General features: G+C 46.5%; 1 protein-coding gene across 2 annotated transcripts in view; it reads right to left on the reverse strand.

Moving 5' to 3' along the window:
* RB1CC1 (RB1 inducible coiled-coil 1) overlaps positions 1–21,483 on the reverse strand; it is a 353,042-nt gene extending 331,559 nt beyond the window's left edge. Inside the window, exon 1 of one of the 2 annotated variants that reach the window (XM_082257759.1) lies at positions 4,588–4,697. The gene's annotated coding sequence lies outside the window, so the exon portion shown is untranslated. Of the gene's footprint in view, positions 1–4,587; positions 4,698–21,382 lie in introns of those variants that run through there. The other variant, XM_082257760.1, reaches the window with a different exon arrangement.
* Between the last annotated feature and the right edge of the window lie 262 nt (positions 21,484–21,745).

Here is a 21,745-nt window from a genome sequence, read left to right on the forward strand (position 1 = left end):
ACAGATTCTCGATTGGATTCAGGTCTGGACTTTGACTTGGCCATTGTAACACCTGGATATGTTTATTTGTGAACCATTGCATTGTAGATTTTGCTTTATGTTTTTGATCATTGTCTTGTTGGAAGACAAATCTCCGTCCCAGTCTCAGGTCTTTTGCAGACTCCATCAGGTTTTCTTTCAGAATTGTCCTGTATTTGGCTCCATCCATCTTCCCATCAATTTTAACCATCTTCCCTGTCCCTGCTGAAGAAAAGCAGGCCCAAACCATCATGCTGCCAACACCATGTTTGACAGTGGGGATGGTGTGTTCAGGGTGATGAGCTGTGTTGCTTTTACGCCAAACATAACGTTTTGCATTGTTGCTAAAAAGTTTGATTTTGGTTTCATCTGACCAGAGCACCTTCTTCCACATGTTTGGTGTGTCTCCCAGGTGACTTGTGGCAAACTTTAAACTACACTTTTTATGGATATCTTTAAGAAATGGCTTTCTTCTTGCCACTATTCCATAAAGGCCAGATTTGTGCAGTATACGACTGATTGTTGTCCTATGGACAGAGTCTCTCACCTCAGCTGTAGATCTCTGCAGTTCATCCAGAGTGATCATGGGCCTCTTGGCTGCATCTCTGATCAGTCTTCTCCTTGTATGAGCTGAAAGTTTAGAGGGACGGCCAGGTCTTCTTAGATTTGCAGTGATGTGATACTCCTTCCATTTCAATATTATCGCTTGCACAGTGCTCCTTGGGATGTTTAAAGCCTGGGAAATCTTTTTGTATCCAAATCCGGCTGTAAACTTCTCCACAACAGTATCTCGGACCTGCCTGGTGTGTTCCTTGTTCTTCATGATGCTCTCTGCGCTTTAAACGGACCTCTGAGACTATCACAGTGCAGGTGCATTTATACGGAGACTTGATTACACACAGGTGGATTCTATTTATCATCATTAGTCATTTAGGTCAACATTGGATCATTCAGAGATCCTCACTAAACTTCTGGAGAGAGTTTGCTGCACTGACAGTAAAGGGGCTGAATAATTTTGCACGCCCAATTTTTCAGTTTTTTATTTGTTAACAAAGATTGAAATATCCAATAAATTTCATTCCACTTCATGATTGTGTCCCACTTGTTGATTCTTCACAAAAAATTACAGTTTTATATCTTTATGTTTGAAGCCTGAAATGTGGCAAAAGGTTGCAAAGTTCAAGGGGGCCGAATACTTTCGCAAGGCACTGTATGTATATATATATATATATATATATATATATATATATATATATATATATATATATATATATATATATATATATATATTTTTTTTTTTTTAGCAGAGACCCTAGGGAATAAAATAGCGGTCATTGCAATTTTTTATGTCACATGGTATTTGCGCAGCAATTTTTCAAACGCCATTTTTTTTGGTAAAAAAACATTAAAGTTAGCCCAAATTTTTGTATAATGTGAAAGACGACGTTACCCTGAGTAAATAGCGTAACATGTTACGCTTTAAAATTGCGCACACTGGTAGGATGGCGCCAAACTTCAATACTTTTAAAATCTCTGTGTTTACATCTGCCGGCGCCGGAAGTGACGTCACAGTATACGTCGTGCCCGGCCTCCGAAAGGTCATACAGATGACTGGGGACCCTCTGGCCCTCAGTCAGCTCCACGGTAAACGGCTGCCGCCAGCTGATTCATTCTCCGGCTCGCCGATCGCACGGGCGCAAAGCTACAGGCATCATTCAGATAGCACCACTTAAAGCCCAGAATGTCATATGACGTCCAGCAGTATGGAAGTGGTAAAGAACACATTAATGGTTAAATGCACGAAAAATCCTTTAAAACTAAACTCAAGAACAGAAATAGAATATATTGCAGCTTACCCGCCCTTAGATGTGATGGCTGCATTAGTTTTCTGTTTTTCAAATGAAGAACATTTTCTGAAAGTACAGAAAATACCAGTTGATGTTGCCAGAAATGCAATGTCACAATAGCTTTCTTTAAGCGGAAAGCACAACAAACTTATCTTTTTTTCAATGCACTATGTCATGGAAAGGAATAAAATCTAGCCTGTGTAAAAACAAATGCTTCCTCCATTGATATATTGGAGATATGAGTGTAGCAACCCAGGGACAAGAATTGAGTTATTTGCAGGATCAACAGATACCACATAGGCGACACAGGAAATTGTTATTGCCTGTGGCCATGAAACTATATAGTTCTTCTCTGGATGTGAGAATTAATCTGGTCTATTATCTGGATTTTTATGCAGTTTTTATATTATGTTGGTATTAGTGGGTTTTTGGGTAATGCTAGAGAATGTGGTGTAATATTTGCATTTTGGTAGTTTGATTTTCTGTTATTTTTCAATCTGTGCTATTTATTCTATGTAGTATTTAAAAGAGAAGGATAGTTTTTTTTTTTTTTTTTTCTAATCATACTTACCTTGGTGGTTGGTTGCAGCATCGGTCTATTGCCAGCTCTAAGGCTGAAGCTGCGGTCTCTGATCGCTCGGTTCTCAGAGCTTCGTGAGCTGGTCAATCAGTTACTGCTCTCTGCTCTGCCCCCCTGCCAGGCATGTGGGTGGATTCCGACCATATAGTCATGATCTTTTCGGACATCAGCCCGCTGTCTGCTGAAAACGGGTCATAGGAGTGCAAAACGTGCATCTGCACTACTGTCATCCACAGGAGTACAGCCTAAAGAGCTTTGACTGTACTTCTCCTTTAAGAAAATAGTATGGTTTATTAGTGTACAGTAAACCCCCGTTCTATCGCGGTTCAGTTTTCAGGGTCCCGTTATTTTGCGTTTTTTTCTGTAAGACTTATTACTATTGTTTTATTAAATAAATCATTGTTAATTCAATATTTTTGAATTTTCCATTGCTCTTGCTCTGTCTCTCAGTATCTTTTATGTGTTTAAATGTGTTTCTATTGTTTTAAAAGTGTGTTTAAAGACCTTAAAATGCTTTTAAAAGTACTGTAAAAGTTATAAAAACATGCCTAGGGTGTATTTAAATAGGGTTTTTCTATTTCGCAGATTTTCACTTATTGCGGGTGAGTCTGGAACGTAAGCCCCGCGATGGAGGGGGATTTACTGTATAGTAATAAAGTTGTTTTATTTGGTATTAACTGCTGTTATTGGTCATTTTATTGTTGTTTTTGTGTCTGGTTTCTGTTCGTTATTATGACTTTGTGTTGTCTTTGTTGAATGTAACTATCTTAATAATATCCTTTTGGAATTAATAAAGTATTCTAAATCTATAAAAATAAAGGCCCAAAAAGCCTGAACAAAATAATGCAGCCATCATATCTAAGTACTGGCAATCTGTAATCTGCAGCATACTCATTTTTGTTTTGGGGTGCAAATAAACTTTAAACTGTAACTTTCTCTTGCCAATCCAGGGCAAAGAAAAAAAAAAGTAGCTTAGCCCACCCCAAAGATTTTCAAACCGTCCCCACGACAGGAGTGACATGCCAGGCACTTTTAGGTATGGGTGAGCATGTGACTCCCCCCCCCCCCCCTTCTCTCATGTGACAGCACTGGTGCCTGCACATTTGGCTGAGAATAGAAATCCACAACTCATAAAGTGGGCTTGAAGCTTACAAGTTCACTTTAAAGTCACTGGTAAGCAAAACAGCCCAGCGACTAGCATTTTAGATTTTAGCAAGAGATCAGCAGTGCAACTTTGTGACCCTCCTGTGACAGGGATACTTTGAAGTGCAATCCAAATCTACATGCACACACTTCCATTTGTTCAGGAAGGAAGAGAGGAAGCACTGGGTACATTGCAGGGTTAGGGAATCACTCCCCACTTCTATGTGACAGTGCTAGGTGTCTGAGTGGCCAGCAGCAAACCCCCTGGCTGTCTCCTAGGAAGGGGAAGGGAGTCTTTAGCCCATGCTCTATATTCCTGGAAGTAGTGGGTATTTCTCTCTGGTCTTTCAGCCAAATAGAGTTGTAGGGGATGGAGGGGAAGCTGAGCATGTTCTGCGGGGAATGACAGCAGCAAACATTTGTAAGCACTGACTTGTGTGGTTTGCAGCATATAAAGGTCCTTTCTATAAATCAAGCAGGGTGATGGTGAGTCGGTGCTCTCCAGGGAGGTGCGGGTTAAACAGAACTGCTATACAATCCACTCTAATGCAGCTGCATTTCCAGCCTTGATTTTGAGATGAAAGGAAAAAAATGGTGAAATATAGAAATGGAAAAGGAATGCAGACCTGGAGACATTGTAATGTGGACAGCCCTAATAATGGAGGTGTCACCTGAGTGTTCCCAGATAAGCTATCCAGCAGTGAAGCAATGTACAGAGCTCCAGGAAGTGGCATGGTGTCAGTGTGTGGAGTACAATGCACTGACAGGTGCTATAGACATGCTGAGCCTGAGCCCCTGTGTATGTCAGTGGACTGTCCCCCATGTGTCCCCAGCACAGGTGTCCCCCAGCACTGGACAGGAAGCTGGATCCATACACACCATCTGCCAGGGCCCTGAGTGTCCAGGCCGGGGGAAGAGTAATCAGCTGGGAGCTGTGCTCCTTTCACACACCATTCACCACAAAGAGCTGCACCATCTTCTATCACTTGTCTATCCCACCTGCCCAGCACTGACCCCTCATACCCGGCGGGCACAGTCCAGGTGCCAGTCAGGAAGGTTCCCCTTGTTATTGTTGTTGTTGCTGACGACTCAGCATCGCTCAGGCTCCTGGTTTCCGGTGTGATGTGATAGGAGGCATCCCTGGGATCCCTTTGGATGTGAACGTTCCTTGTTTGTCCCTGCTTGCCACTGAGACGTGCAGACTTCAGCTATGCAGAACGCCGATCCATCGATTAGTGACTATTACGTGAGCGAACAGTATGGCAAGAATGACCATACACCTTACAGTCTGATTGTATCATATCTGCCCAATCTTTTTACTATGTAGTATGAGGACAAACCTAAAGAATTCATTTCATTTGTATCTGATAACACAGCTGAGTACTGTTTGTGATACTTTTTCTTATTTGCATAAGCCTATGCACACTAAAGAAATCAATTCCTGCACATTGACGCACCTGCTATGGCATGTGTTAAATAATATGTTACCCTCAACATTTCATATTCCTGATATGTCTGTTGTACCATGTACTTGTATGAGAAAATATCCTGTTCTCTTTGTATTGCTTCCTTTGTGTGAAATCCCAGATGACCCTGCCAGTCCCCCTGCTTTCCTATTAAAAACTGACCACACTAGGCATGAGAGCACATCCAGCCCCAGCACCATTTTATGGACGTTCTAGCTGCGCACCCTGCCTGTCCTCCAATGGTCAAAACTTGGACTGACAGACCCCCCCCCCCCCCCCCCGCACAGCAATTGACTGAGAAGATCAGTGTGCTGCTATTTCTCCTCCCACAGATCTCTAAGCCCCTTATACAGCTGAGAAAAGAGATCTTAATCACTTATAAAATGTTTTAACGTTTTGAACATATATGTTTTGCCTTTCATTTTGAACTGAATGTTTTTTTTTTTACAAGGTAAGGGTTCACATATACTTTAAAAAGCATTGTGTTAAAGTGGAACTCCTTTTTTCTTCTGTTAAAAAAAAAGTGGAACTCCAACAAAAACGAACGCTAAAACCTGCTCTCTGTCACATTCTAAGCTTAATCTATCTAACCCTGTAAAGCAAAAATTGTTGTACTTGGCTTCTCCGAAGCCAATCCGATCCAGTCCTCAGTGGCGGATGCTGTGTGCAGGAGAGAACCGACATTGGCTGGGAAATTCCAGAGAAAAGACGTCACCCATAGTGTTACCCATAGAGAAGCCGCCGCTGACAGCTCAGCGTGGGCCCGGACCAGAGCGACTGCAGAAAAGGTAAATATAGCGATTTTTGCTTTACAGAGTTAAAGTGAAACTAAAGCCAATACTTTTTTTTAGTTTTGGATAGAAGGGAGATGGATTCTGCTCCGGGAGGCTGTTCTGGTGCGCCGTCATATGACAGCGTCCCAGAACAATAGTTGCACCGCTCCGCCGTCATTTGACGGCAGGCGGGTAGCAAGTGGTTAAATAGATTAGGCTTAGAATGTGGCAGAGAGTAGGTTTAGAGTTAGGTTCTGACTGGAATTTCAATTTAACCCTTTCGCTGCCAGGTCTGTATGTCGTACGGACCTGACAGTGGGGGGATTGTGTGTAAAATTGACAGGCAGACTCCTGCCTGTACAGTGGAAACATTTGGGCATTTGTGCTGCCACCCGATTGCTTTCACACACTGATGGCACCCAGCACCCTCCATCATGTATTCTGGGATGCACTTGCCCATCTGCGGGCCTAGGAACGACATGGCGGGTGGAGGGGAGGGAGAAAAGCAGACACGCATCCGCTCTCCTCCCCTTCTTGCTTTGACCCAGAAAACGAAGTGTATGACATCACTTCCGGGTCACCTTTTACTTTCCCCTGATAGCATAGCCGGGAAGGAATGTTTTGCAATGTGATCTGAATTGCAATACGTTCAGTGGAGCCCAGGGAAGATATGCAGGGTGCAAACAAAAAAAAAGTCATTATGAATGGGCTGCCAATGCACTACAATGAATAAAAAACGTGAATTCAATGCATGGTATGCGAGCTGTGGTGCACTACGGTGCATCATTCATTGTAATCTACCATACAGTGCATTGGAGTGCCATTCACAATGAATAACACTACACACAGAGCAGGTGAGGAGCCATGCATTGTGCAAACATATGTTAACAATGTTTTCGCACATGTTGAAACAACATACAAGTATGATTAGGCCCTAAAGTCAAACACCAGTCAACAAAATATTTGTTATTTTAGGTTTGGGTTAGAACTCTGCCGGGTTTTCATTGCTGTTTGTTGAGGGGACTGCCCTGAACCTTCTGTTTTGGTGACACTTGTTATCAGGATAGGCTAAGATACAATATATCCTCACGAGGACATACAAAACAAGAACAAACTGTCACAGATTTAAGCTAAACTCACACTTATGTGAGAACAGGAATGCATGCGATTTACACTCGCAGGAAAAACGTCCTGCACCCTCAGTACATGCAGCTGGGGTTTTGAAAAGGTGCAGGGATCTTTTTCCTGCGTTTCTCGCAGGTACAGCAGCATATTAAAATGAATGGTCTGCTGTGCCCGCGCATACGCGCCATGCAGGAAACAGCTAGATGTTAGAACTTAGACTTAACCCCTTACTCCAATCTCCTAAGGGTTTCTGCTAAAGCAGTTTCCACATCTCTGAGGTCACCATTCTTTAAAATACACAGAAAGGTTTTGCCTGGAGATTCTTTTAGTTTTAGGCAGAGTAAGGATGGGGTAAAACCCCAGTCAGTTTTATGGTGTTTTTCCTTTAATGATTTATACCCCATTGGGTAGAATTACCCTAATTTCCTCAAAACAAGAAACTGATGCACAACTGAGCCAATCCTAATAAAGGATGTGTACATGTGAAAGCCTCAGTCAATTCCACTCCTTAGACCACGACTACTGACGCATTTCACCCACAGGGGCTAATTATTATTATACAGGATTTATATAGAACCAACAGTTTACAAAATGATGGCAGACATTACAGTCACAATACAATTCAGTACAAGGGGAATCTGAGGGCTCTTCTAGTTAGAGCTTATGATAGAGCTCCATGATTAGGCCCCATTGGGTGGGATGGAACGCATTGGGGGCGTAGTCTGAGGAGTAGCATTGACTGGGCCTTTCACATGTACACATCCTAAATCCCTGTACACAGGGGCTGAATGTTGGGGGCATCTGACAGTTCAACAGAAACCGCCCAACGTTCGGACCATGTGTACTGCAGCCAGTTCAGCTGGCCTCTGTCGAAGGGACATGACCAAAAAAGGTCTGTTGATCGGCTCCCGATCAGCGATCTCTGCCAATGGCTGAGAGCGCTGACTGAAGTGTTCTGGCAGGGGGGGGGCCCTTTCCCTGTCAGAAAACAATAGCATAGCAGGGGAGATCACTGTACTAACATCGCAGAGATAATGCAGTGGCGCTCCCAATCAGCGCTTTCTGCTAATGGCGGAGAGCACTGACCAGAGTGTTCTGGCGGGGGGGGAGGGGGCATACTCCTGTAAGAAAACAATAGCATAGCAGGGGATATCACTGCACTAACATCGCAGAGATAATGCAGCGGCGCTCCCGATCAGCGCTTTCTGCCAATGGCTGAGAGCGCTGACCAGAGTGTTCTGGCGGGGGGGGGGCATACCCCTGTAAGAAAACAGTAGCATAGCAGGGGAGATCACTGTACTAACATCGCAGAGATAATGCAGCGGCGCTCCCGATCAGCGCTTTCTGCCAATGGCTGAGAGCGCTAAATGGAGTGTTCTGGTAGGGAGGTCCATAATAACCCTGTAAGAAAACAATAGCATAGCAAGGGAGATCGCAGTACTAACATCGCAGAGATAATGCAGCGGCTCAGACCTGAGCGTTTTTGTTTCCCCAGTGGGCTGAACGGAAAAAAAAAACTAGTGGTGTGTACCAGACTTTACACTAGGATCGGCTCAGGTTTTTTTTCCCCTCTCCCTGGAGGAGTCATTGGCATCCCTGTAATCCTGAGCACCATCAGGGCTTCACACCTCAGCTTGGAGCGGCACCACTAAGCATAAATATCCTCATTTCCTGTCGTAGACAAAAATAAAATGTAAAATAAAATCTCCAAAAAAAAACATTAGAGCCCATTTACTCCATTGTACTGCCACAACACACATATTACGTGCTTTGCAGTGTCATTCATTCTGAACAGCACCCCAACACACCTTGCCATAGCATAGGATGTGCACTGCAGCGCACCACAACGCACAGTAACACACTATAATGCGCATTGTAATGTGAAATCAAATGTTTTTTTTTTTGTTTCCAAGATGGCAAGGAATTTCTCCAAAGCCAATTCCTTTTATCCTTCCAGCCATTGAAAATGTCCTCATAAATACATTAGGGTCAGCTTGTGTGGAATGGTCCTTACTATTTTAACCAATGCGAGTTTCCTCAGTTCTGTCACATGGAACATGTAATAAGCTAAAAAGCTTCCATCTGTTCTCACCCTAAATCTCCACAATCACTTCACAGTTAACTCTACCATGATTGCTTCACGCCTTCTGCAGTCATAAGTGACCAGTATTAAAGAAGAACTCCAGGCCAAAAAAAAAATATAATTTGGTTTCCAATTTGCAGTGTAAAAAAGTTTAATGAAGTGTATGGCACTTTAAGTATCGCTCTCACTCTTTTTTTCTTTTTACACTTTTATTGAGGCCTGATAGTACTGCTCTCACTATAATTCCAGCACTGCGACTAAGGGAGCTGCAGCTCTCATACATCAAAGCCACAATGTTGTTTGTCCATCCTTTTTTCTCCTTGACCATTTACAACATACTTTGTATTCAGTGAATAGTGCACAGAATAGAAAGCCGTCTGTGAATGGGCAAGGGGAGAGGAGAATAGACAAATGACAGTGAGGGTTGTGCATATAAAAGCCCCAGCTCTCATCATTGCAATGCCAGAAGTATAGCGATATCAGGACTATCAGGCCTCAATGACGGTGTAAATATTAACCACCTCAATACTGGGCACTTAAACCCCCTTCCTTCCCAGACCAATTTTCAGCTTTTAGCGCTGTTGCAATTTGAATAACAATTGCGCGGTCATGCAACGCTGTACCTAAACCAAATTTGTGTCATTTTTTCCCCACAAATAGAGCTTTCTTTTGGTGGTATTTGATCACCGTCAGGTTTTTTCTTTTTTGGTGCACAAATAAAAAAAGACGGAAAAGTTTGAAAAAAAAAAAAAAAAGTTTTTTTGTTTAGGTTATAAAATTTTGTAAATAGATATGTTTTTTCCTGCACTGATGAGCACTGATGATGCCGCACTGACAGGCACTGATGAGGAGACACTGATGGGGTGGTACTGATGGGGTGGCACTGATGGGGTGGCACTGATATGCAGCACTGATGGGCACTGATATGTGGCACTGATAGATAGCACTGATATGCAGCATTGGTGGGCACTGATAGGCAGCGCTGATGGGCACCGATAGGCAGCACTGATGGGCACTGATTGGCGGCACTGATGGGCACTGATAGTGGCACTGTTGGGCAGCAATGATCGGCACTGATCGGCACTGATGGGGGGCACTGATGGGCACTGATAGGCAGCACTGGTGGGCAATAATGGGCACTGGTGGGCGGCACTGATAGATGGCAATAATGGCACTGGTGGGCAGCACTGATAGATGCCATTGGTGGGCAACACTGATAGGGAGGGCACTGGGGGGCTCTCTGAGCCCTGCTTGCCATCCCTGGTGGCCATAGTGGGCATCCCTGGTGGTCATGGGTGGGCATCCCTGGTGGCTTAGTGGCACCCCTCCCCCCCAGGGCTGCACTGGTAATCAATGTTCTGATTACCAGCACAGACCCCCCCTGTGATCAGTGAGTAATTAGAAATACTCACTGATCACCCCCGCAGCAGCACCGATCCTCTGATCGTTTCCTCACTGACAGGATCTGTCAGTGAGAAGAGATCGAAGCCGTTACAACGGCTCTATTTACATTACATGACGGCTGTGATTGGACACAGCCGTCATGTGATCAGGAGGGCCAATCACAGGGCCCTCCTGCCGAATGATGTCGCTCTGTGTCCGAGGGACACAGGCACATCGAGATCGCGCCGCTGCGCGTGCCCGCGGCGGCGCGATCTCTCTCCTTCTGAAGGACGTTCCAGAACGTCCATTCAGAAGGACGAGACTCCCGCCCGGCCGTATATATACTATGGCCGGGTGGGAGGTAGTTAAAGACATGACAGTGATCTCTAAAGTGCCATACGCCTCCTTAGACTTACCTTTTTTTACTCTACAGATTCAAAACATTTTTGCCTTAAGTTCCTCTTTATTTATCTATTGCATTTACAACACAATACATTATAGTATAATTCCAGGTAACTAACTAATCTTAAAAATACTCTCTCCCCTCTCCAAACACCTATGCTTTCTAAACTGTATAAGAAAGATGCATATACTTACCTATTTTTGTGCTGCACCGGTCCGGTCACATGATCTCCCCGAGTCAGCCAGTAGCTGGCTACAGGGGAGAGGAGAGAGTGCATGAAAAAGGCTTGTAATGCCCAAACAGTGATGTCACCCATAGGCTCCCCATGGCCCATCTGTTGTCAGCGCTCCCTCCTCTCCTCTCCAGCAGCGCTGGCTGACACAGGGGAGCCAGATTAAGTCACTGTAGCATCATGAAAATAGGATATGAATATGCACCTTTTTTTACAAAGGTTAGTATGTATACATATTTAATCCCCTGCAGATTTTGTAAGTTTGCCCACCTATAAAGAAATGATCACAGGGAACAAAATGACCAACAATGTAAGGAACATTCTTCTCACTGACCACCAATATGAGGGACATTCTTCTCACTGACCACCAAAGTAAGTGGCATTCCCCCTGACCATCAATGCAAGGAGAATTCTTCCCCCTGACCATCAATGCAAGGAGAATTCTTCCCACCGACCACCAACATAAGAAGAATTCCTCCCAATTTTGTTTATTAAAAGTCTTCCATCCAATAAGCATAAAATCAATATACAAAAAATATATACATATTTACATGAAAAGGGAAAAAAAATACATAGCAAATTCTGCTCTCAAACAAAGAATGGCTTTACAGCAAAAGCAAAACTCACATGATGAACATATCATTACCGGGGAAAATAATCTTAGTAAGACTCACACCACCACACCAGACATCCAACCTACAAGGTCAAGAAACAAAACCACCCCCATCATGCATGCAGCCCTTCTTCAAAAAGATATTAACCAACAAAAGATAAGGGGGGTGAAAGAAATAGCATAGGAAAAGAGCTCCACACCCAGAGATGGACAGTTCACCAAAGGCAGGTCTGATATTCCTCCACGCCCTTATCCAGACCCCGAATCTTCCCAACCTCACCCAGAATATCGTACACCACCATCTCGACAGGGAGGACATTCTTCTGCAGGGTAATCTGGCACCGTGCATTCCACATGAAGTAACGTTACAACTATACAACTAGAAAAAGTGTATCCAAATCAAAATCCTAGCGAGTCGGGAATGCCCCCTACAGCCAATCCGCATAACTCATGCGATAAAAAGAAATAAGAAGGGGGATGTCAAGAGCCCTCCCAAACCTTTTATACACCTCTATGTTAAAGGGACACTGGAGCAAAAAGTGGTCCAATGACTTCACTTTACCAACACACTCTGCTGTATGACAATCCCGATCATCCACAAGGCGATGCTTCAGGTTCCCTCTCACATAGAGCCTTCCATGGAAAGCAAGCCAGGCTTGATCCCTAAACTTCAAAGGGATTCTTACCAGGTTAAATAAATGCAACTGAGACAAACAAAGATAAAAATTCCCAGTTCAATTTGCCAACCAGTTTGCTTACCAACCAAATTAACCTGTCTAACAATTTGTGTCAAAACAGGGGTTTAGTTAGAACACATTTGCAAATGCATGTGTAAGCTGCAGGGCCACTCCACGGCACCCTATGTTACCTGCAGTCCTAACTCTTGTAAATTTATGAGAGTCTTCACAGTGGAAGCACATGCAAGCTAATGGATAGATAGGAGGCAGGTGAGCCTGGAGGTGGCCCAACCCTCCTAAAGGTAACACAGGGTGCTGTGGAGTGGCCCTGCAGCTTACACATGCATTTGCAAATGTGTGCTATCTAAACCCCTGTTTTGACGCAAACTGTTAGACAGGTTAATTTGGTTGGTAAGCAAACTGGTTGGCAAATTGAAGAATAAGGCGAGTGATATTTCCCATAATCTCTCTCCAGAACCAAGGAGGCATGCCGGTCATATTGACACTTCCTAAGAAGAAGCTTCACCTCAGAGATCTCCCCTGGATCTCTTCCATACGAGACAAGATGATCACGCTTCCTCTGCAAATGCTGGTATGAAATATACATACCAAGCTGCTTCTTCTTACTTATGGTCTTGAAAAGTCCAATCGCCCTTTGTTTCACAAGCTCCCACCACTCTGACTTTTTACTGCAAAAGTCCAGAATTGAAACCTGTGCCTGAAAAAAATCCTCAAAAGGATTGTCTTATCTCTACATCTTCCAGGAGAGCCAAATTCAGTTTCCAGGTACCCCTTCCCCTGGGTGGAGTGTCCGAGGCATTCAGAGTCACAGACAGCATACAGTGGTGAGAGAACTTCACCGCCCTCAACTCAGAAGCCGAGAAAGCAGAGTTCTCATTTTAAAAAAAACCTATCTATCCTACTCTGACTATTCCCCCTCTGAAATGTGAATTCCGTGCTGCCAGGGCAGTGCTTAATGTGCACATCTACCAGGCCTACTTGTCTAACCATATCTCTAAGAAAATCACTATCGTAACCCAGCCTGTCAATGGAGCCGCTCCTGTCTTCAGGCCTAATTATGACCTCCATAGACAACCTGCTGGGATATAAAAAGGAACGGCTTGATCTTTGTGAGGAGGCATTTCCTGTCCCATTTTGACTGAAGTCCAGAGATATTGATCAGGAGCAGGTCCTGCCCCCTAACAGAGATGTCTAAGACCATGCATCTCCCCATTTCTACCTCAATTACCCACCGGAATGTTACCAGATCGGTTTTAAAAAGCACCGCAACTCCACTGCAAGGCTCAGCCGTAGGAGACCAAAAGGAGAGACCGCCCCTCCACTCCCTTTTTTGCTAGATGGACATCGGCCAAAGTATTGAGCCAGGTCTCTTGTAAAAATAATGTCTCAGCATCAAACTCACTGAGCAAAAAATAAGGCAATATCATGAGCTCTTGTAGATTTAATGCTGGCGACATTATTGACCGCCATCTTTATCGGAGTGGGAACTGCCATCAGGATGATTGGTGTAGTCATTTCCAAACTTCTACCACACTCTCATCAAACAGCTCTCATCAGTTCAGATTATGTGAATCCCCCTAATCCACTGATGATAAAAAAAAAATAGAAAAATCCAATACTAATTCATTCTCTGATAAAACGGAAAATGTGTTGCCAAGAGGAACCCCTCACGGGTCCAACTTTATGGAAGAAATTACCAATTTACTTGTCTTCCTCTTCTTTTTCTTCCTCCTTATCCTCTCCCACACCTCATCATTTGAATCTTACTCAACAGAGGGTGAGACATGCGACAGGGACATGGAGAATTCTTCCCACTGACCAACAATATAAGGAAAATTCTTCCCACTGACCACCAATGTAAAGTTGATTCTTCCCACTGACCACCAATGTAAGAATAATTCTTTCCACTGACCACCAATGTAAGGAGATATCTTCCCACTGACCACAAGTAGAAGGAGAATTCTTCCCACTGACCACCAGTGTAAGGAGAATTCTTCCCACTGACCACCAGTGTAAGGAGAATTCTTCCCACTGACCACCAATTTAGGGGACATTCTTCCCTCTGACCACAAAAGAAAGGGATATTCCTTCTCCTGATCACCAATGTAAGAATTCTTCCCCCTGACCACCAATGTGGGGGAAATTCTTCCTTCTAACCACCAACATAAAGGACATTGTTCCCTCTGAACACCAACATACTGGACATTGTTCCCAATGACCACCAATGTAATGGCACTTCTTCCAAATGACCACCAATGTAAAGGCAATTCTTCCCAATGACCACCAATGTAAAGGCAATTCTTCCCAATGACCACCAATGTAAAGGCAATTCTTTCCAATGACCAACAATGTAAAGGCAACTCTTTCCAATGACCAACAATGTAAAGGCAATTCTTTCCAATGACCACCAACGTAAAGGCAATTCTTTCCAATGACCACCAATGTAAAGGCAATTCTTTCCAATGACCACCAATGTAAAGGCAATTCTTTCCAATGACCACCAATGTAAAGGCAATTCTTTCCAATGACCACCAATGTAAAGGCAATTCTTTCCAATGACCACCAATGTAAAGGCAATTTTTTCCAATGACCACTAATGTAAAGGCAATTCTTTCCAATGACCACCAATGTAAGGGACACCTTTCCCTCTTATCACCAAAGAAATGGACATGCTTTCCACTGATCACCAAAGTAAGGCGAATTCTTCCCACTGATCACCAAAGTAAGGAGAAGTCTTGCCACTAATCACCAAAGTAACGAACATTCTTCCCTCTGACCACCAAAGTGTGTAATGGATAATCTTCCCACTGACCACCAATGTTAGAAGCATTCTTCCCACAGACGATGTAGGGAGCATTTTTCCACTGACCACCAATATAAGGGACAGTCTTCCAACTGACAACCAATGTAAGGGACACCCTTCCCAATTACCTAAATTGTTAATTTTAGCTGGGGTTACCCACAGCCTGAAAATGATTTCAAGGATTCTTCTGGGATAAAAAGAAAGGCTTGGTTATATCACTGCCTGTGTCTACAGTAGGGGGATTAATCTCTCTATTTCTCCTTGTGACCACTGTCCCCACAATTAAGGCGAAGGTAAGTCTTCTAATAGGGACAGATGAGCAGGAACAGGAACTGTGGGTGAAGGGCATTGCAATGGCACATTTGGGAAGCTCCTTGAAACCCAATTTGCCTAAGTTCTAAATACACCTATGAGACCATTCATGTGGAAAACACGAGTCAAACCTTGGACTGCCCATTTTTCTAATGCCATGTGAACACAACATTAGTGCAGTTATATAATACAGTAATTTCTATATGTCATGTTGAAAGCTCCTAGTGCATTCACAGCTACAAGTGGTAAGGACCAACCACCACTGTACTTAATGGAGGAGTTGTAATTACCACCTTTAAGGCGGTTAATGTGATAAACACAAGTTGAAACCAAGTATTTACCATCTATATGATCCCACATGAACACAGTAATAGAAAAACAAGCAAGTACCATAACTTACAACAACCAATCACAATATATTTTTCAATGATCCTATTGGTCCTATTAATGCCCTTAAAGTGAACCTTTTCTAAATGCAAAAAACCTCCCCCCTTCTTACAGCCCAATCCTCTGCGACCAGGAAATGCAGCTGACGGGTGGGGAATATCCCAGCTGCAGATGATTGGCCCTTACAGGTGACAGCTTTCTGACAGGCTCACTCATGTGATTTTGGATCCAAGTCCATAGAGGAACAAGCTAATCAGGAGGATACTATGTGCATGGAGTTTGCATGATCTTTATGTGCTTCTTCTGGGTACTCTGGTTTCCTTCCACTCTGGGGACCCCCCCAACTGATGTGAAGGGACAACTGTGTTGTGGAAGGGAGCTGTGATGTGACAGGGGACCTCTGATGTGAAGGGACGACTGTGATGTGACATGAGGACCCTTGATGTTATCAGGAGACCTCTGATGTAAAGGTGGGACTATGATGTGAAGGGGAGACCTCTGATATAGGGGTAGCGAACTCTGAGTAAAGGAGAGGGGAACGCTGATGAGATAGAGGGACCTCTGATGTGAGGGGGGGCTGTGAAATGATGGAGGACCCCTGATAGAAAGGTGGTTTGTAATGTTATCGGGGACCCCTAATGAGAAGGGGCGACCTCTGATATGAAGAAGGGGGGACTGTGATGTGATGAGGGGACCCCTGATGCGAACAAGGCTGTGATGTGATGGGGGACCTCTGATGTGCTGGTGCCCACCCCCCCCCCCCCATGTGAAAGGGCAACTGTGATGTAAAGGGGGACTGTGATGTAATGGGGGACCCCTGATGTGAATGGGGTTGTAAAGTGATGGTGGGACCTCTGATATGCTGGTGTCCCCCCTTGTGAAGGGGACCCCTGATAGGAAGGGGGGCTGTGATGGGAGGGACCTCCTGATGCAAAGGGGGGGCCTCTAAAATGAAGAAGAGAGTACTGTGATGTGAGTGATGGGGGACCCCTGATGCAAAGGGGCTGTGATGTGATGGGGGACCTCTGATGTCATGGTGACCCCCCCCCCCCCCAATGTGAAGGGGCGACTGTGATGTGAAGGGGGGGACCTCTGATGCAAAGAGGAGACTGTGATGTGGCAGGGGGACCCTTGATGTAAATGAGGGACTATGATGTGAAGGGAAGACCTCTGATGTGAACGAAGCAGGCTGTGATGTGATGGGGGGGGGGGGGACCTCTGATGTGACAGGGAGACCTCTGATGTCATAGAGAGACTGTGATGTGACGGGGAGACAACTGATGCCATGGGCGGACTGTGATGCAACGGGGAGACCTCTGATGTCATGGGGAGAATGTGATGTGACGGGGAATCATCTGATACCATGGGGACTGTGATGTGACAGGGAGACAACTGATGTCATGGGGAGACTGTAATGTGACGGGGAGACCCCTGATCTAATAGGGGGGCTGTGATGTAAATGGGAGACATCTAATATTATGGGTTGGGGGGGAGGGGGGGGTGTTATGTGACAGGGAACCCTCTGATGTCATGGAGGGACTGTGAGGTGATGGGGAGACCTCTGATGTCATGGGGGGACAGTGATGTGACAGGGAGCCCTCTGATGTCATTGAGGGACTGTGATGTGATGGGGAGACCACTGATGTCATTGGGGGACTGTGATGTGACAGGGAGACCCGCTGATATCATGGGGGGACAGTGATGTGACAGGGAGCCCTCTGATGTCATTGAGGGACTGTGATGTGATGGGGAGACCTCTGATGTCATGGGGGGACTGTGATGTGACAGGGAGACCCGCTGATATCATGGGGGGACTGTGATGTGATGGGGAGACCTTTGATATCATGGGGGGACTGTGATGTGATGGGGAGACCTTTGATATCATAGGGGGACTGTGATGTGATGGGGAGACCTCTAATATCATGGGGGGACTGTGATGTGATGGGGAGACCTTTGATATCATAGGGGGACTGTGATGTGATGGGGAGACCTCTGATGTGACAGGGAGACCGCTGATGTCATGGGGGACTGTGATGTGACGGGGAGACCTCTGATATTATGGGGGGGACTGTGATGTGATGGGGAGACCTCTGATATCATGGGGGGACTGTGATGTGATGGGGAGACCTCTGATATCATGGGGGGACTGTGATGTGACGGGGAGACCTCTGATATCATGGGGGGGGGACTGTGATGTGACAGGGGGGACTGTGATGTGACGGGGAGACCTCTGATATCATGGGGGGACTGTGATGTGATGGGGAGACCTCTGATATTATGGGGGGGGGGCTGTGATGTGACGGGGAGACCTTTGATATCATAGGGGGACTGTGATGTGATGGGGAGACCTCTAATATCATGGGGGGACTGTGATGTAATGGGGAGACCTTTGATATCATAGGGGGACTGTGATGTGATGGGGAGACCTCTGATGTCATGGGGGGCCTGTGATGTGACAGGGAGACCGCTGATGTCATGGGGGACTGTGATGTGACGGGGAGACCTCTGATATTATGGGGGGACTGTGATGTGACGGGGAGACCTCTAATGTCATGGGGGGACTGTGATGTGACGGGGAGACCTCTGATATCATGGGTGGGGGGGGACTGTGATGTGACAGGGGGGACTGTGATGTGACGGGGAGACCTCTAATGTCATGGGGGGACTGTGATGTGACGGGGAGACCTCTGATATCATGGGTGGGGGGGGAACTGTGATGTGATGGGGAGACCTCTGATATCATGGGGGGGGACTGTGATGTGACGGGGAGACCTCTGATATCATGGGGGGGGGGGGGACTGTGATGTGACGGGGAGACCTCTGATGTCATGGGGGGACTGTGATGTGACGGGGGAGACCTCTGATATCATGGGGGGGGGACTGTGATGTGATGGGGAGACCTCTGATGTCATAGGGGGACTGTGATGTGACGGGGAGATCTCTGATGTCATGGGGGGACTGTGATGTGACGGGGAGACCTCTGATGTCATGGGGGGGACTGTGATGTGACGGGGAGACCTCTAATGTCATGGGGGGACTGTGATGTGACGGGGAGACCTCTAATATCATGGGGGGACTGTGATGTGATGGGGAGACCTTTGATATCATAGGGGGACTGTGATGTGATGGGGAGACCTCTGATGTCATGGGGGGCCTGTGATGTGACAGGGAGACCGCTGATGTCATGGGGGACTGTGATGTGACGGGGAGACCGCTGATGTCATGGGGGACTGTGATGTGACGGGGAGACCTCTGATATTATGGGGGGGCTGTGATGTGATGGGGAGACCTCTGATATCATGGGGGGACTGTGATGTGACGGGGAGACCTCTGATATCATAGGGGGGGACTGTGATGTGACAGGGGGGACTGTGATGTGACGGGGAGACCTCTAATGTCATGGGGGGACTGTGATGTGACGGGGAGACCTCTAATGTCATGGGGGGACTGTGATGTGACGGGGAGACCTCTGATATCATGGGGGGCACTGTGATGTGACGGGGAGACCTCTGATGACATGGGGGGACTGTGATGTGATGGGGAGACCTCTGATATAGTGGGGGGACTGTGATGTGATGGGGAGACCTCTGATATCAAGGGGGGGGGGGGCTGTGATGTGACGGGGAGACCTTTGATATCATAGGGGGACTGTGATGTGATGGGGAGACCTCTAATATCATGGGGGGACTGTGATGTGATGGGGAGACCTCTGATGTCATGGGGGGCCTGTGATGTGACAGGGAGACCGCTGATGTCATGGGGGACTGTGATGTGACGGGGAGACCTCTGATATTATGGGGGGACTGTGATGTGATGGGGAGACCTCTGATATCATGGGGGGACTGTGATGTGATGGGGAGACCTCTGATATCATGGGGGGGGGACTGTGATGTGACAGGGGGGACTGTGATGTGACGGGGAGAGCTCTGATATCATGGGGGGACTGTGATGTGATGGGGAGACCTCTAATATCATGGGGGGACTGTGATGTGATGGGGAGACCTTTGATATCATAGGGGGACTGTGATGTGATGGGGAGACCTCTGATGTCATGGGGGGCCTGTGATGTAACAGGGAGACCGCTGATGTCATGGGGGACTGTGATAATACGGGGAGACCTCTGATATTATGGGGGGACTGTGATGTGATGGGGAGACCTCTGATATCATGGGGGGACTGTGATGTGACGGGGAGACCTCTGATATCATAGGGGGGGACTGTGATGTGACAGGGGGGACTGTGATGTGACGGGGAGACCTCTAATGTCATGGGGGGACTGTGATGTGACGGGGAGACCTCTGATATCATGGGTGGGGGGGGAACTGTGATGTGATGGGGAGACCTCTGATATCATGGGGGGGGGACTGTGATGTGACGGGGAGACCTCTGATGTCATGGGGGGACTGTGATGTGACGGGGGAGACCTCTGATATCATGGGAGGGGGGGACTGTGATGTGATGGGGAGACCTCTGATGTCATAGGGGGACTGTGATGTGACGGGGAGATCTCTGATGTCATGGGGGGACTGTGATGTGACGGGGAGACCTCTGATGTCATGGGGGGGACTGTGATGTGACGGGAGACCTCTGATGTCATGGGGGACTGTGATGTGACGGGGAGACCTCTGATATCATGGGGGGGGACTGTGATGTGATGGGGAGACCTCTGATGTCATAGGGGGACTGTGATGTGACGGGGAGATCTCTGATGTCATGGGGGGACTGTGATGTGACGGGGAGATCTCTGATGTCATGGGGGGACTGTGATGTGACGGGGAGATCTCTGATGTCATGGGGGGACTGTGATGTGATGGGGAGACCTCTGATGTCATGAGGGGGGGGACTGTGATGTGATGGGGAGACCTCTGATATCATGGGGGGGACTGTGATTTGTGACGGGGAGACCTCTGATGTCATAGGGGGGACTGTGATTTGATGGGGAGACCTCTGATGTCATAGGGGGGACTGTGATGTGACAGGGAGACCTCTGATGTCATAGGGGGGACTGTGATTTGATGGGGAGACCTCTGATGTGCCAGGGAGACTGATGTGAAATTAATGCCATCAAAGTGGTTGTGTGCATTCCCCTAGGCTCAGGTTTAAACATGTTTACAGTTTACACTGGGGTGCTGCAAGATTTACTTTTAAAGGAGTGAAATCAGATTAGAACCCCTGTCTTCCATTGCTTCCCATCACCAGCCAGCAATGTACTGAGCTCTGGCAGTGGCATGGTGTCAGTGTGTGAACACAGGGCACAATGCACTGACAGGGAAAGCCTGAGCCCCTGTGAATGTCAGTGGACTGTCCCCCATGTGTCCCCAGCACAGGTGTCCCCCAGCACTGGACAGGAAGCTGGATCCATACACCCCATCTGTCAGGGCCCTGAGTGTCCAGGCCGGGGGAAGAGTAATCAGCTGGGAGCTGTGCTCCCTCCACACACCATTCACCACAAAGAGCTGCACCATCTTCTATCACTTGTCTATCCCACCTGCCCAGCACTGACCCCTCATACCCGGCGGGCACAGTCCGGCTGCCAGTCAGGAAGGTTCCCCTTGTTATTGTTGTTGTTGCTGACGACTCAGCATCGCTCAGGCTTCTGGTTTCCGGTGTGATGTGATAGGAGGCATCCCTGGTATCCCTGCAGGCGTGCATGCTCAGTGCTGCTTCCTGTCAGGGCGCTCGGCTCAGAGACTGTGCTTTGCTCTAGATTAAAAACGATTTACTTACAAAGAGAGAACTTTCACTTATAGTTCTAAGAAACTGGAACTTATACTGCTCTCATGAAAAGCCAACCATAGTTTAATTTACTGTATATAAAGTGAATCCAATAGGCAATGTATACTTCCTTACCAGTCATTTCCCGCAATGTATACTTCCTT

This window comes from Pelophylax lessonae, assembly GCF_965119305.1.
Source record: "Pelophylax lessonae genome assembly, chromosome: 5".
Classification (NCBI taxonomy): domain Eukaryota; kingdom Metazoa; phylum Chordata; class Amphibia; order Anura; family Ranidae; genus Pelophylax; species Pelophylax lessonae.